The sequence below is a fragment of the Magnolia sinica genome, chromosome 4 (genome assembly GCF_029962835.1).
Source record: "Magnolia sinica isolate HGM2019 chromosome 4, MsV1, whole genome shotgun sequence".
NCBI classification, from domain to species: Eukaryota; Viridiplantae; Streptophyta; class Magnoliopsida; order Magnoliales; family Magnoliaceae; genus Magnolia; species Magnolia sinica.
In genome coordinates, this window is record NC_080576.1 from 82807882 (window position 1) to 82821817 (window position 13936).

At 39.5% G+C, this 13936-nt stretch overlaps 1 non-coding gene across 1 annotated transcript; it reads right to left on the reverse strand.

The window, feature by feature from the left end:
- Nucleotides 1-12733: 12733 nt before the first annotated feature.
- Nucleotides 12734-12840, reverse strand: LOC131244924 (small nucleolar RNA R71). The gene has a single exon (XR_009170692.1). It is a non-coding gene; the product is annotated as a small nucleolar RNA R71 (small nucleolar RNA).
- Nucleotides 12841-13936: the final 1096 nt, after the last annotated feature.

The following is a 13936-nucleotide window of genomic DNA, read 5'->3' on the forward strand; positions in this document are numbered from 1 at the left end:
TTTCCTTCTCAACGCAAGGTCCACTTCTCTCTCTTTTCTTCTTAAGAAAAACCCACTTGGATTTAGGGGTGGATCATAGCCCATTCGTGCCATGGGTCCATCTCCCTACACATACCTGATGGCTTGGATCTCCTTTAACTTTCCACTTTTTCAAAGGAGTTCTCTTTCTTTCTATTGACCCCTACAATTGCTTAGAGGGCCTACAAGGTGATCATGGGCCCTGGTAATGTGTGCCCCACTCTGTGGCCTCGCTTGGGACTTGGAATGGGAGCCCTCCATCATTGGTTCCTTTGTAATCACCATGAAAGGCCATGCTGACTTTTATACTTCCAAGATATTCAGTGGTCCCCACTTGAACGCATGGCCATCTTTTGGGGCCCACTTGATTCACTTGAGTACATGTGGCCAGATTTGGGGTCATCTCTTTTGATCATTGGAGGGCCCAACATTCTGTTGGTGTTTCCATTCCTCAAGCCCACTTGGTACCTTGGAAGAGACACAACCCTCTTTGGATCGATCCTTTCCTCTTGGATAACATGGGGTGACCATTTTTCTTAGGCCCTATGTAATCATGTGGTGGGCCCTCTTTCTTGGGCCCAATTGGTTGCATGGATATGGCCAACTTGTGCCCATTTAGAAACTAAAGCCAATTCATGCCTTTGGCTCTTGCTTGAGCGTTTTCGCATGTGGCCAAGTTGGTCCATTTGAGAACTACAGCTCCCTTTTTGCCTTGGGCTCTCACTTGAAAGTGTACACGTGTGGCCTTTTTGAGCCCACTTACGTTTGGCTCTCACTTTTAAAGTGTGCACATGTGCCATCTTGGACCATATCTGAATGTTAGAGCCCACTAATGTCTGGGCTCTTACTTGAAAGTGTGCATATATGGGCAACTTGGGCCCTATTTGAAAGGTAGAGTCTATTTATGTTTGGGATCTTACTTGAAAGTATGCACATATGGGCATCTTGGGCCCCATTTGGAAGAAGGAAAGTCCTCAAATGCCCTTTTGGACTCTCTTTACATTGTACACACATGAGGGCCACATTGGTGGTCCCACTTGAAAATGGGATAATCCCCAGGTGTTTTTTGGATTCCCTTTGAACCTAGGCATATGTGGGCCACATCAATGGGCCCTTTTCTCCCTAAGCATTTGTTGGGGCTATCTTGAATTATGTGCATGTGGGCCACACTTGTGGACCCATGGTGGATATGAAGACTTCTAGGCCTTAGACAACCAAGTGCAATCTACAGTGAGCCTATTAGATTTTGAATTCAAATTCTCATCATGGGCCCATGTTGGGCCCATTCGATGATTTATAAAGAAAGCTCCACCCATGTGACCAAGTGTAAGAACCCAAGTTTCTATGGTTAATTATACGTACTTATACATATAGATCTACCTCACAAGGAACATAATGAACATTTAGGCGCACTGTAAATTAGAATTTCTCCATCCATTTACATGGTAGAAGTGTTTGAATTTCAAGGATGTTATTATTTTAAAGGAGGTAGAATGTATTGACCCAGGATTTTTGGGCCTGAACACACGCACACAAGTACATACGCTTACATCCAATCAAGCTTTCATGTGTAAATCTCTCTTGTATCACAAGATTACCCATTGATTTATAACCTAACCAAAAATTAACCGTTAGGAGTATTCTTCATTACAGATTTAGCTATCTAACCGTCCATTTTCTATCTGGATCATAACATCATCGTGAAATAGACAATGGATACAATCTAAGCTATTTATACATGATAATCAACGAATCTGAACTTTGCATCATGATCTCGATATACTTATGGGCGTTTTATATCATTACAATCTAATTCCAATGGTTACATACATACTATTGATCATCTTAAGTTCTCATAGTGTATATGTTCATACCGACACCGAATGTCAGAAAATTTATTTTAAAAAACCTTATGGCGATGAAATTTTACACAATGCTTATTTGGTCTAATTGCGCTAGACATTATCAATTTCGGGATTTAAATCACAAAATTCACTGTCCATTACATTTCACATCATATTCATTGGATGTCCCACCCAAAAATCACACAATTACGCTCTTTACAATCCACAAATGATCTCCAACGAATTTATCCATTTACACTTTCTACTAAGGCATATGTAGGACTATTTCTAAAGTATACAAATATTAGGGAACAATTCCACACGTTCTATACTTTCTAAAACTTAAAAGCAATATGGCAATCGTGTGTACATTTAGCACAGTGCACGTTACCAAATAAAACCTTGATCTAATTGTTAATACGAGGAATTTATATGAGAAATTTCTAACTGTACGACACATTTACTTGTGTAAGCCACTTCTTTTTGGCTTCCCAGAATACTCCGTGGACGTATGGACAGCTTGTCACATTAAGAAAATGCCCCTCCTTTTCAAAAACAAGAGATTTTTGAAAGCTGGGATACCCAATCGCTACGGATTATAAACGTAGCTGTAACCGCAGCCATTGATAAGAATAAGTGGGTAGTGGGACAGCGAGTCGGGGTCGACCAGGTCAGGCTGTTTTATGGATGGACGGCGTAGATATAGTCACATACATCATAGTGGGCCCCATAGTCAGGTCCCACCCACCATGGTGGATCCCGGATCACACCTAATCCGCTTCCATATTTAGAAAACTGCTTAAACAAATTTCCACCTCGAGCTGAAGTGACCTAAAGGGATGAGGAATCCCAAGAGTTCCTTTTGCATGTGTCATTGGATGGGGCTCACCTACATGTGTTGATCATTATTAATTAGATTTTTAATGTCATGGATCCCACCACACTGCTCAAACAACAAGTGTCCACTGATTATATTTTTTGCAAAAAAAAAAAAAAAACATTTAGAATTTAAGAGCAGATAAGCATTTTGATTAGCTATCGGTAATTCATCTTGTTATGATGATCATGACCATGGGTTTAACAGCAATTTCTCCGGCAAATGATTGAATTGTGTTTGGATTTATAGGTGAATTCAATTGAAAATAATCATTTTAACCAAGAGGGAATGACAGGAAGTGGCCCTCAAATTGTAATTTTGCAAATCCAACTTGAAAATAACACAAGGGCTCATTTGACGTACGTAGTAGAATTTAAACACTAGAATTTAGTAGGTTTTGCAACATGGAAAATTAAGTAGAATTTGTTAATCGAATATATGTGTTATATCCAATTCATTTCATGCATTTCACGGTCAATTCCCTTCGCTTCATGGTCAATTCAATTCATTTTACGGTCAATTCCCTTCACTTCATGGTCAATTCCGTGCATTCATGGTCAATTCCTTTCATTTCACGGTCAATTCCATGCATTTCACGGTCAATTGTGGCTATTACCCTTCACTTCACGATCAATTCAATTCATTTCACGGTCAATTCCCTTCACTTCACGGTCAATTCTGTGCATTTCATGGTAAATTCCCTTCATTTCATGGTAAATTCCATGCATTTCACAGTCAATTCCAGCGATTCCCCTTCACTTCACGGTCAATTCAATTCGTTTCACGGTCAATTCTATGCATTTCAAGGTCAATTCCCTTCATTTCACAGTCAATTCCATGCATTTCACGGTCAATTCCGGCGATTACCCTTCACTTCACGGTCAATTCAATTCATTTCATGGTCAATTCCATTTACTTCACGGTCAATCCTCTTCATTTCACGTGAAATGCATGGAATTGACCGTGAAGTAAAGGAAATTGATCGTGAAATGCATGGAATTGACCGTGAAGTGAAGGGAATGGACAGTGAAGTGAAGGGGAATCGCCGAAAATGACCGGGAAATGTATAGAATTGACCGTGAAGTGAAGGGAATTGAACGTGAAATGCATGGAATTGACCGTGAAGTGAAGGGAATTGACCGTGAAATGCATTGAATTGACCGTGAAATGAAGGAAATTGACCGTGAAATGAAGGGGATTGACCGTTAAATGCATGGAATTGACCGTGAAGTGAAGGGAATTGACCGTGAAATGCATGGAAATGACCATGAAGTGAAGGGGAATCGCCGAGATTGACTGTGAAATGCATGGAATTGACTGTGAAGTGAAGGGAATTGACCGTGAAATGCATTGAATTGACCGTGAAGTAAAGAGAATTGACTGTGAAATGCATGGAATTGACTTGAAGTGAAAGGAATCACCGGAATTGACCATGAAATACATGAAATTGACCGTGAAATGCACGGAATTGACTGTGAAGTTACTGGAACTGACCGTGAAATTAATTGAATTGACTGTGAAGTGAAGGGGAATTGCCGAAATTGACCGTGAAATGAAGGGAATTGACCATGAAGTGAAGGGGAATCGCCGGAATTGACCATGAAATGCATGGAATTGACCGTGAAATGAAGGAAATTGACCGTGAAATGCACAGAATTGACCGTAAAGTGAAGGGAATTGACCGTGAAATGAATTGAATTGACCGTGAAGTGAAGGGGAATCGCCAGAATTGACCTTGAAATGCATGGAATTGACCGTGAAATGAAGGGAATTCCATGCATTTCAAGGTCAATTCCATGCATTTCACGGTCAATTCCGGTGATTCCCCTTCACTTCACGGTCAACTCAATTCATTTCACGGTCAATCCCCTTCACTTCACGATCAATTCAATGCACTCCATGGTCATTTTAGAAATCCATGATTTCGGTTCATAGGTGTTGTTAGGTGGCTTGTTTATTTAGTGTTATTTGATTACAATAGCCAGCTCAAAGCTCAATAGACCTTAGTTATAAGATTTTCAATCCATAATCACTATGTTCTGCAATTTTGGATGGATAGGTCTTTCTTAAACTTGAACATAGAGAAAATTTCAATCCATAATCTCTAAATTTTGCAATTTTAGATGAATGGGTTTTTCTTAAACTTGAACATATAGCATTTTTCAATCCATAATCTCTAAATTCTGCAATTTTTTGCCTTGATGGGCCCAACAAATTTCAATCTATGTATGTGGAGCTAATGAATCTTTTGCATGGCTTGTTTCATTGGCTAAAGAGAAAAGCTCAACAACTTCTAGTTATGTGAAAAATCAATATACTAATCACTTGATTTCTGATAATAATAACCAAATTCTACGAGTATTGCTCGATGGATCTCTTCCTGAAACTTGAAATTCACCTTCCAATTCCCTGATTTTGGCTCTTTTTGTGAGAAGGAACTTTCTTCAGTAGAGTTTGGTTACACTACAGATGCTCCCCATGCTCATGCACAAAAAATGTACACATGTCATACAGAGAATATAAACCGTCATTATAGAAGGCCACCATTACATTTATGTGGACTTAAGGACTAAGTAGGGCCCCCTCATAATGGACCCAACCCGGTCGACCGAGACCCAACCCGGTCGACCTCGACTCTCTGTCCACAGACCCGGTCGACCCCGATTCAATGTTGGGCAGGCAGTCAAGGTCGACCAAGTTGGGACCCGGTTGACCAGTCAGTGGGACAGAGAGTTGGGGTCGACCGAGTTGGGTCCCTGTCGACCGGGTTGGGTCCCGGTCCATTATTATTTATATACTTTATCCGGTCATCATGTCGACTCTTTCGCCTTCATCTGAAGAGCCCCTTCGATGTGTGCGAACCAGACATGCTTTATTTGCATACAATGATATCATTCCTTGGCAAAGAGGCACCATGCCTGGCAATGTATGATAATTTATTCACGTGCATACAGTCATTGTAGAAGGCCACCATTACCATCTGTGATTTAAAGGATATAAAGGAAACATCTGTGAAGATAGCAGTTCTTTTCTTTCTCATCCCAGCCTTGAAAGATCTCTTTTGGTGAAAACTTATTAAACGGATATTTTCTAACAGAAATGCTCAAGTGTTCTCAAAGCACTATTAAGTTATAGTGCTCTTTGTTGCATTGGTTCACTTGGAGATTCCATTTGTTCTATCTGAATTGTATATCAAGGCCAAAAAAAAAAAATCTTCTCTTAAAAAAAGAAGTCGAAACACATTTTATAGACTACCATGAAAGAATTTCACAAATCGGTCCAATCCATTCTTGTTTGGCCTTGTTTTCTATACCATCCTTTTCCCAAGCCATGGATGGGATGGCTATGATTGCCTGCCCAACATTGAATCAGGGTTGAGTTAGGTCCTGCAAAGAAGCAAATAGAGGGTGAGATGTTGAGTTCGTTGAATTTTTCAGCTCTCATTCGAGGGGTTGAGTTAGGTCCTGCAAAGAAGCAAATCGACATTGGCGAGCTTCAAAAGATGAAACTGATGGTAAGCTCTAAAGTAGATCGAAGTAACGCAATTTGATTATTGCATCTCAATTGCTAGTGTATGTGTTACATATGATGTACTGATCTTTTTTCCTGTTCGGATTTCACCTGAAGCTCGACAATGCAAGGCAAGAATTGAGATGTAAAGATGAGTCTCTATGGAAGGTAGCATGTGATCCTCAACTGAAACAGATGGTTCTTTTAATTCATCCCAGTAGCTAATATGGGTGGGGTCTAACCACTAGTGGTCCAATTTGTGTGTCTTGTGGCTCAATCACAGGTAGGCCATTCCCCAAGAATCCCTTCCTGCATGATGGTGACCGTGAAGTGAAGGGAATTGACCGTGAAATGCATGGAATTGACCGTGAAGTGAAGGGAATTGACCGTGAAATGCATGGAAATGACCATGAAGTGAAGCGGAATCACCGGAATTGATCGTGAAATGCATGGAAATGACCGTGAAGTGAAGGGAATTGACCGTGAAATGCATGGAATTGACCGTGAAATGAAGGGAATTGACCGTTAAATGCATGGAAATGACCATGAAGTGAAGCGGAATCACTGGAATTGACCGTGAAGTGAAGGGAATTGACCGTGAAATGCATGGAATTGACCGTGAAGTGAAGGGAATTGACTGTGAAATGCATGAAAATGACCGTGAAGTGAAGTGGGATCGCCAGAATTGACCGTGAAATGCATGGAAATGATCGTGAAGTGAAGCGGGATTGCCAGAATTAATTGTGAAATGCATGGAATTGACCATGAAGTGAAGGGAATTGACCGTGAAGTGAAGGGAATTGACCGTGAAATGCATGGAATTAACCGTGAATTGAAGGGAGTTGACCGTGAAATGCATGGAATTAACTGTGAAGTGAAGCGAATTTGCCAGAATTGACCGTGAAACGCATGGAATTGACCGTGAAGTGAAGGGAATTGACCGTGAAATGCATGGAAATGACTGTGAAGTGAAGCGGAATCGACGGAATTGACCATGAAATGCATGGAATTGACCGTGAAATGAAGGGAATTGACCGTGAAATGCATGGAAATGATCGTGAAGTGAAGCGGAATTGTCGGAATTGACCGTGAAATGCATGGAATTGAACGTGAAGTGAAGGGAATTGACCGTGAAATACATGGAAATGACCGCGAAGTGAAGGGAATTGACCGTGAAATGCAGGGAATTGACTGTGAAGTGAAGGGGAATCGCCGGAATTGACCGTGAAATGAATGGAAATGATCATGAAGTGAAGGGAATTGACCGTGAAGTGCAGGGAATTGACCATAAAGTGAAGGGGAATCGTCGGAATTGACCGTGAAATGAATGGAAATGACTGTGAAGTGAAGGGAATTGAGCGTGAAATGCATGGAATTGACCGTGAAGTGAAGGGAATTGATGGTGAAATGCATTGAATTGACCGTGAAGTAAAGGGAATTGACCGTGGAATGCATGGAATTGACCGTGAAGTGAAGGGGAATCGCCGGAATTGATCGTGAAATGCATGGAATTAAACGTGAAATGAAGAGAATTAACCCTGAAATGAATTGAATTGACTGGGAAGTGAGACCGTGAAATGAATTGAGTTGACCGTGAAGTGAAGGGGAATCGCCGGAATTGACCATGAAATGCATGGAATTGACCATGAAATGAAGGGAATTAACCATGAAATGAATTGAATTAACCGTGAAGTGAAGGGAATTGACTGTGAAATGAATTGAATTAACCGTGAAGTGAAGGGGAATTGCCGAAATTGACCGTGAAATGCAGGAATTGATTGTGAAGTGAAGGGAATGCAGGAATTGATTGTGAAGCGAAGGGAATTGACCACAAAATGCATAGAATTCACCGTGAAATGAAGGGAATTGATCGTAAAATGAATTGAATTGACCATGAAGTGAAGGGGAATCGCCGAAATTGACCGTGAAATGCATGGAATTGACAGTGAAATGAAGGGAATTGACCGTGAAGTGATTAAAATTGACCGCGAAGTGAATGAAATGAATGAAATTGACTGCAAAGTGAATGAAATGAATTTTCGACCATGAACCTGATGGAATCTTGGAAAATAACCAGGTTTGGCTAAAGTAGCTTCTCCTACCCCAAAATCATAAATGGTACATCAAGTAACTAATTTTGGTTTAGAAGATATTCTTAATAAGTGAATAAAGAAAGAAATGAAAAAAAAAAAAATCGAGAATTTTTTTTTATGTGCTTATATATACATATTTATATAAATATGTAGTAGAGAAAAATGTAGGTAGAACAAAATTCTCCATGTAAAAATTGTTAAATAAATAAATAAAAATAATGTGCACAAAGTCCCGAGTCACTACAGTTATAAGCCATATCTATTGACCCGAACCCGGTCGACCCCACCTCCCTTGGTTTTTTTTTTTCTTTCCGGCTGTAATCCCCACCACTTTTTGTTAGTCCCATTATGAGGTATGTGTTATATCCAAACCGTCCATCTATTTGGCGAACTCGTATTAAGGCTTGGGACGAAAAATAAGATAGATCTAGCTATCAAGTGGACCACACTGTAAAAGGCAGTGGAGGATTGGAGGTCTACCATTGAAACCCTTTTAGGGGTCAAGAAGTTTTGGATGATTATGAAATTTGTTTTTCCTCTTCATCCAGGTCTTTGTGACCTTATGAATGAATTGGATGGAAAATAAATGTTATGGTGGGCCCTACAAAATTTTTAATGGTGAAAATCAATTTTCCCGCTGCTCTTTGTGGTGTGGTCCAATTGATCTTTGGAAATGATTTTTTCTCTCTGATAATGCTCCGAAATGATCTCAAAATATGGATGAACGTTGTGGATATAATAAATACATAACTGTGGGGCCCATGTAACTTTGATATCTTTTGGAACGTTCGTACAACTCGGAGTACGAGGAGCGTCAGCGCTCGTCTTCGAGCGCCAGGCGATCTGCTTTCGGAAAGAAAGCATTCGGAAAGAAAGCAGGGGCATTTTCGACCTGAGAAATGGGGTCGTACAGCTGGGGCTTATTCTCGGGAGGTGAAAAGCAAGTGGGCTTCAAAAGGTTGATGGGCCATATAAGGATGGTACAGTTTGATGTTCCCCAATTTATATGAGGAAACCCGTAGACTCTCGATCTTTAAGTTTAACAACGACCTAATCATTGAAACGACCTAATCATTGAATTTCATGTTCAACTATTCATAAACCCTTCAATCTAGAAAACTAATTAAAATAACATCTTTCGATGATCAAAGCCACTCGATGGGTGGGCCACTAAATCGATTAAACCCCAACAAATCCACAGGCCAATACTGGGCTATTCACACATGCCAGCCAAAACGCACAATGCATGTGCATGTGAACATGAATCACCGAAATAGCGCAAGCGCTTGGAGACTCCCCATTCAAACCAAATCTGCTCCCCCGTTTTTATTTTTTCAGAGAATCAATGCAACTACATATCCAAGAGAGCTTTCTCTGAAAGATCACAATCATCCAAGATATAGATAGCAACCATTCATCTGAACAGTGATCAACATCTCAACCATTCATATGTCTCTGTTGTGGCTCGGTTTCCAGTTCAAGCTCCGTGATAAGCGCGGGCGTGTTAGAATTAAATTTGCAGCTCAATTCAAACCGAATAACTATGACCTCAAGCCACAAGATAGGCAGATACGTAGTTTATCACCGAGATCGAATGAGATCAACCGCCTATTCGGCCACTCGCTCAGTATGTAAATAGGATGACACGATATTTAGAGGGTAGGGTTCATCCTCTGATGATGGATTATACATTTGCCTTCCGTACGAAGGACTTTTCAATACAGATAAAAGGAAATTAGATAATGAAAATTAATAATTGATCGTAAAAAGCAGTTGTAAAACACCTTCCTGGATTGAGACTTGAATCCAGCGTATGAGCATAGATCCAAATTACAGCTAAGATTACCAGTTACTTGATTAATGTTACGGATTACACTATGGAATGCAAATAACAAGTAAAAAGTAAAGGATTACACTAAAAAGATGTAATTGACTTATAGAAATGTCGAGTAATTACACTAAGGAATGTAAATAATAGCTAATTGAAAGATATATTGGGTTTGATTGGGTTGGTATCAGACAAATCTTTCTATTGAATTCTTTCGTTATTTATAGCCTTAATCTGACTGTTGAGTGTCAAATATTGCATAGTTTCCCCTAATTATATCTTGGTTTTAGGAACATGATAATGCTTAATAGTATATTTTGTACATGTTTGTGTTGCAAGCAGAATCTGAGAGCTTGGATTGAAAATTTGATGCTCAAGAATCACCAAGGCAAAGGATAGATCTTAGGAGACTAGGAATGAAGAGTTCACATGCCAATGATCTAAGGAAACCAAGTACAAAGGATAAAGAAAGGACTTGAAAGAATGCAGATCTGCAGTAGAAAACAGATAGGTTTGGTCTGACCGAACCCAAGTTTGGTCTGACCGAAATCCTGCAAAACAATCCAGCGACTAACGATGAAATTAAGAAGCTAATTCGGTCTGACCAAAACCCAGTTCAGTTCGACTGAATGGAGGATTCAGTGCGACTGAAAGTGCACAAAAAGCTCCAGCAATAAAAGGAGTTAACTTGGTTCGACCGAAGATTAATTCTGTCCGACCAACAACTTAAATTCGGTCTAACCAAACCCAAGCTCGGTCCAACTGAAATCGAGCAACTGACGAAACATAATCCTACCCGAGCTCAAATTCGACTTCAGTCTAACCAAAGGTAACTTCGGTCGGACCAATGCGTAACGCGGCTGCATAAATTGAGGCGGTTTTGCGATCGGATTGCGGAAATTCCAAGTGGTGCGTAAGGTGGAGCTTCATAACTATAAATAGGAGTCCCTAGCACGTTCCTAGGTATCTTCTAGGATTTAAGGAGTGGAGTTAAAGGGTGGAGAGTTGCCGCCAAGAGTTTTTCTTCTTCTTCCTTAGTTTGTTTTTATGTTTTATTTAAGAGATTTTTGTTTAATCATGTCTATGGTTAACTAAACCACTTAGCTAGGTCTAAGAGGTGAAGCTTATAGCGTGATTGGGATGTTTACTTTACTTTGATTCGTGTTTATGTTGAACTTCATTGATTTCTAGTTGATTTTAAGGAATATTTTCAATTTTCTATGGTTTGTTGTGACTCAAATTACAATAGACACTGTAATAGCTTCGAATATCTTCTTTTCCTATTTGAGATTGTGAGATTGGTAAATCCTGTTGCTCACCATCATCTCCTGGGCATGGTAGGGTGATGGAATCCCTTCCAAATCTTCACAATCCTCCTCCATTGAGACTAGATCGATGAAAAGTTCAGAGATTTGATCATCTCTTCTTCCAACTGGATAAGATAGGACTCTGATTCCAGTTGCGTCTCTTGAATCGAGTAAGGTAGCATCCTGATTGCTACAAGTGGATCCTTGGCACCCTAGTTCCCACCTTTAAATTCACAAGTTCAATTACATTATTCGCAATTACTCTCTCTATTATTCTACATTTAGATATAGATCTTCTTCTAGTTCTAGTTCTAGTTACTTTCTGAAACGTACAAGTTTAGTCCCTATGGATTCGACCTCGGTCTCACCGAGATTATTACTACATCGCGACCGGACACTTGGGGTTGTGAACAAGTTTTTGGTGTCATTGCAGGGGATTATGGCTGCTTTTTTTTTTTAATTTAATTAGTATTAAAATTTGGTTGAGATTAGGATTATTTTTCTGTTTTATTTCTAAGTTAGGATTTTTTCTGAATTTGTTTAGAATTTAACTTTGGTTTTTTGTTTTGTAGAATCCTAACATAGCATATCTCCAATCCGGTAATCTCTTTCTAATTCTCTCTTACCTTTTCTAGATCTCTTATTTGTTTTTGTTTTTCTAGTTTTTCCTTTTAGGCTTAGTTGTTTAAATATTTAAGGGTTGTGAATGTTTCATGCCGAAGTAGGTTCATGACAACACTCGACATCTCTTAGGTGAAGGAGGATTAGTTGAAGGGTTGCCTATTTGTCACCGGATTAGACACCACTTGAGATCCTCAGAGTTAATTGAAGTGATCAATACAAATCAACCTCAACCTCTAGTTGAGGAAATTCAGGATGAAAACAAAGTGCATAATGCACCCCCACCTCGTACATTATGAGATTATTTACAATCGGTGGGGCTGAGCACACCTTCCTATATGATTTTTTCAGAAAATACATGAAATATGGATATTAAGCCAGGAGTGATCCAACTCCTCCCAAAGTTCCATGGACTTGAATCTGAAAGTCCATATCTACACATGAAAGAGTTTGATGAGATAATAACCACTTTACAGTTTCCTAATGTGTCTAAGGACAGGATCGGGCTGAAACTTTTTTCTTGAAAAGAAAAAGCTAAGACATGGTTGCACTCACTACGTCCACGATCCATTGGTAGATGGAACGACATGACAAGGGAGTTCATAAAGAAACTCTTCTCATACCATAAGACGAACACTATCAAGAAATCAATCATGAATTTCGCCTAAAAGGAAGATGAGACATTCTTCCAATGTTGGGAGCGGTTCAAGGATCTTGTAGATTCATGCCCACAACATGGGTTTGAAATGTGGTACATAACAAACTTCTTCTACAATGGACTGATATCTTCCATGCACCAATTGGTCGAGATGATGTGTAATAGGGAATTCATGAACAAAGAGGTTGATGATGTGTGGTATTACTTTTGACAAACTTGTTGAAAACAACAATTATGAGACTTCTCCTTAAGACTTAGCACCACTTCTAAGCTTAACTAATCGAAGGAGAGATGAGGAATATATAATTTAAAAGAGGAAGATGATATAAATGTTAAAGTGGTCAATCTCATGAGGAAAATTGAGGCCATGGAACTTAGAATGACAAGGGTAAGGAAGTTGTTTGCGGTATTTGTGCCTGCAACATTCATACAACTGAAAATTGTCCAACAATACCTACTTTTTAAGAAATATTGAATAAGGAATCAAATGACGTGAACAACTACCAAAGGCCTTTCAAAGGACCTACTTCAAACACATACAATTCAAGTTGGAGAAATCATTCAAACTTCAGTTGGAGGAATAGATAAACTACTACTCCTCAAGGAATCCCTAATCAATTCTTGAATTAAGGAAAACCTCAAGAGGAATTGGTTCAAAATCCCACACAAACTCAAGAGCTCATCCAACAAAGTACTCTCCAAGTCTTACAAGAACTTACAAAGCCTATACAAAAGATAGACTCACGCGTTGTGGTTATGGAAAAAGGGATCCTTCCAGCTCAAACTCTCCCCAACCGTAAACCGCAATACGAAATTAGTGACCCAAGCTCTTCAAATCATATGGAGCATGCTAATTCTATCACCACTCTCAGGACCAGAAAGACAATTGATAAATCTATTCCGATAAAAATTGAAAATCCTAAGAACTCGAAAGAAGATAAGAATGATACACCTAACATTGCTCCACATGGGTTAGAAGTGGAACCTCAGAGTAAGCCAATTGCGTCATTCCCTCAATGGTTGATTGCACCAAAACCTCTGGCTAACTCTCAGGATATTCTAGAGGTGTTGAAACAAGTGAAGGTCAGCATCCCTCTACTGGATACCGTTAAACAAATCCCTTCATATGCCAAATTTCTAAAAGATCTATGCACTACCAAAAGACGGTAAAACATATAAA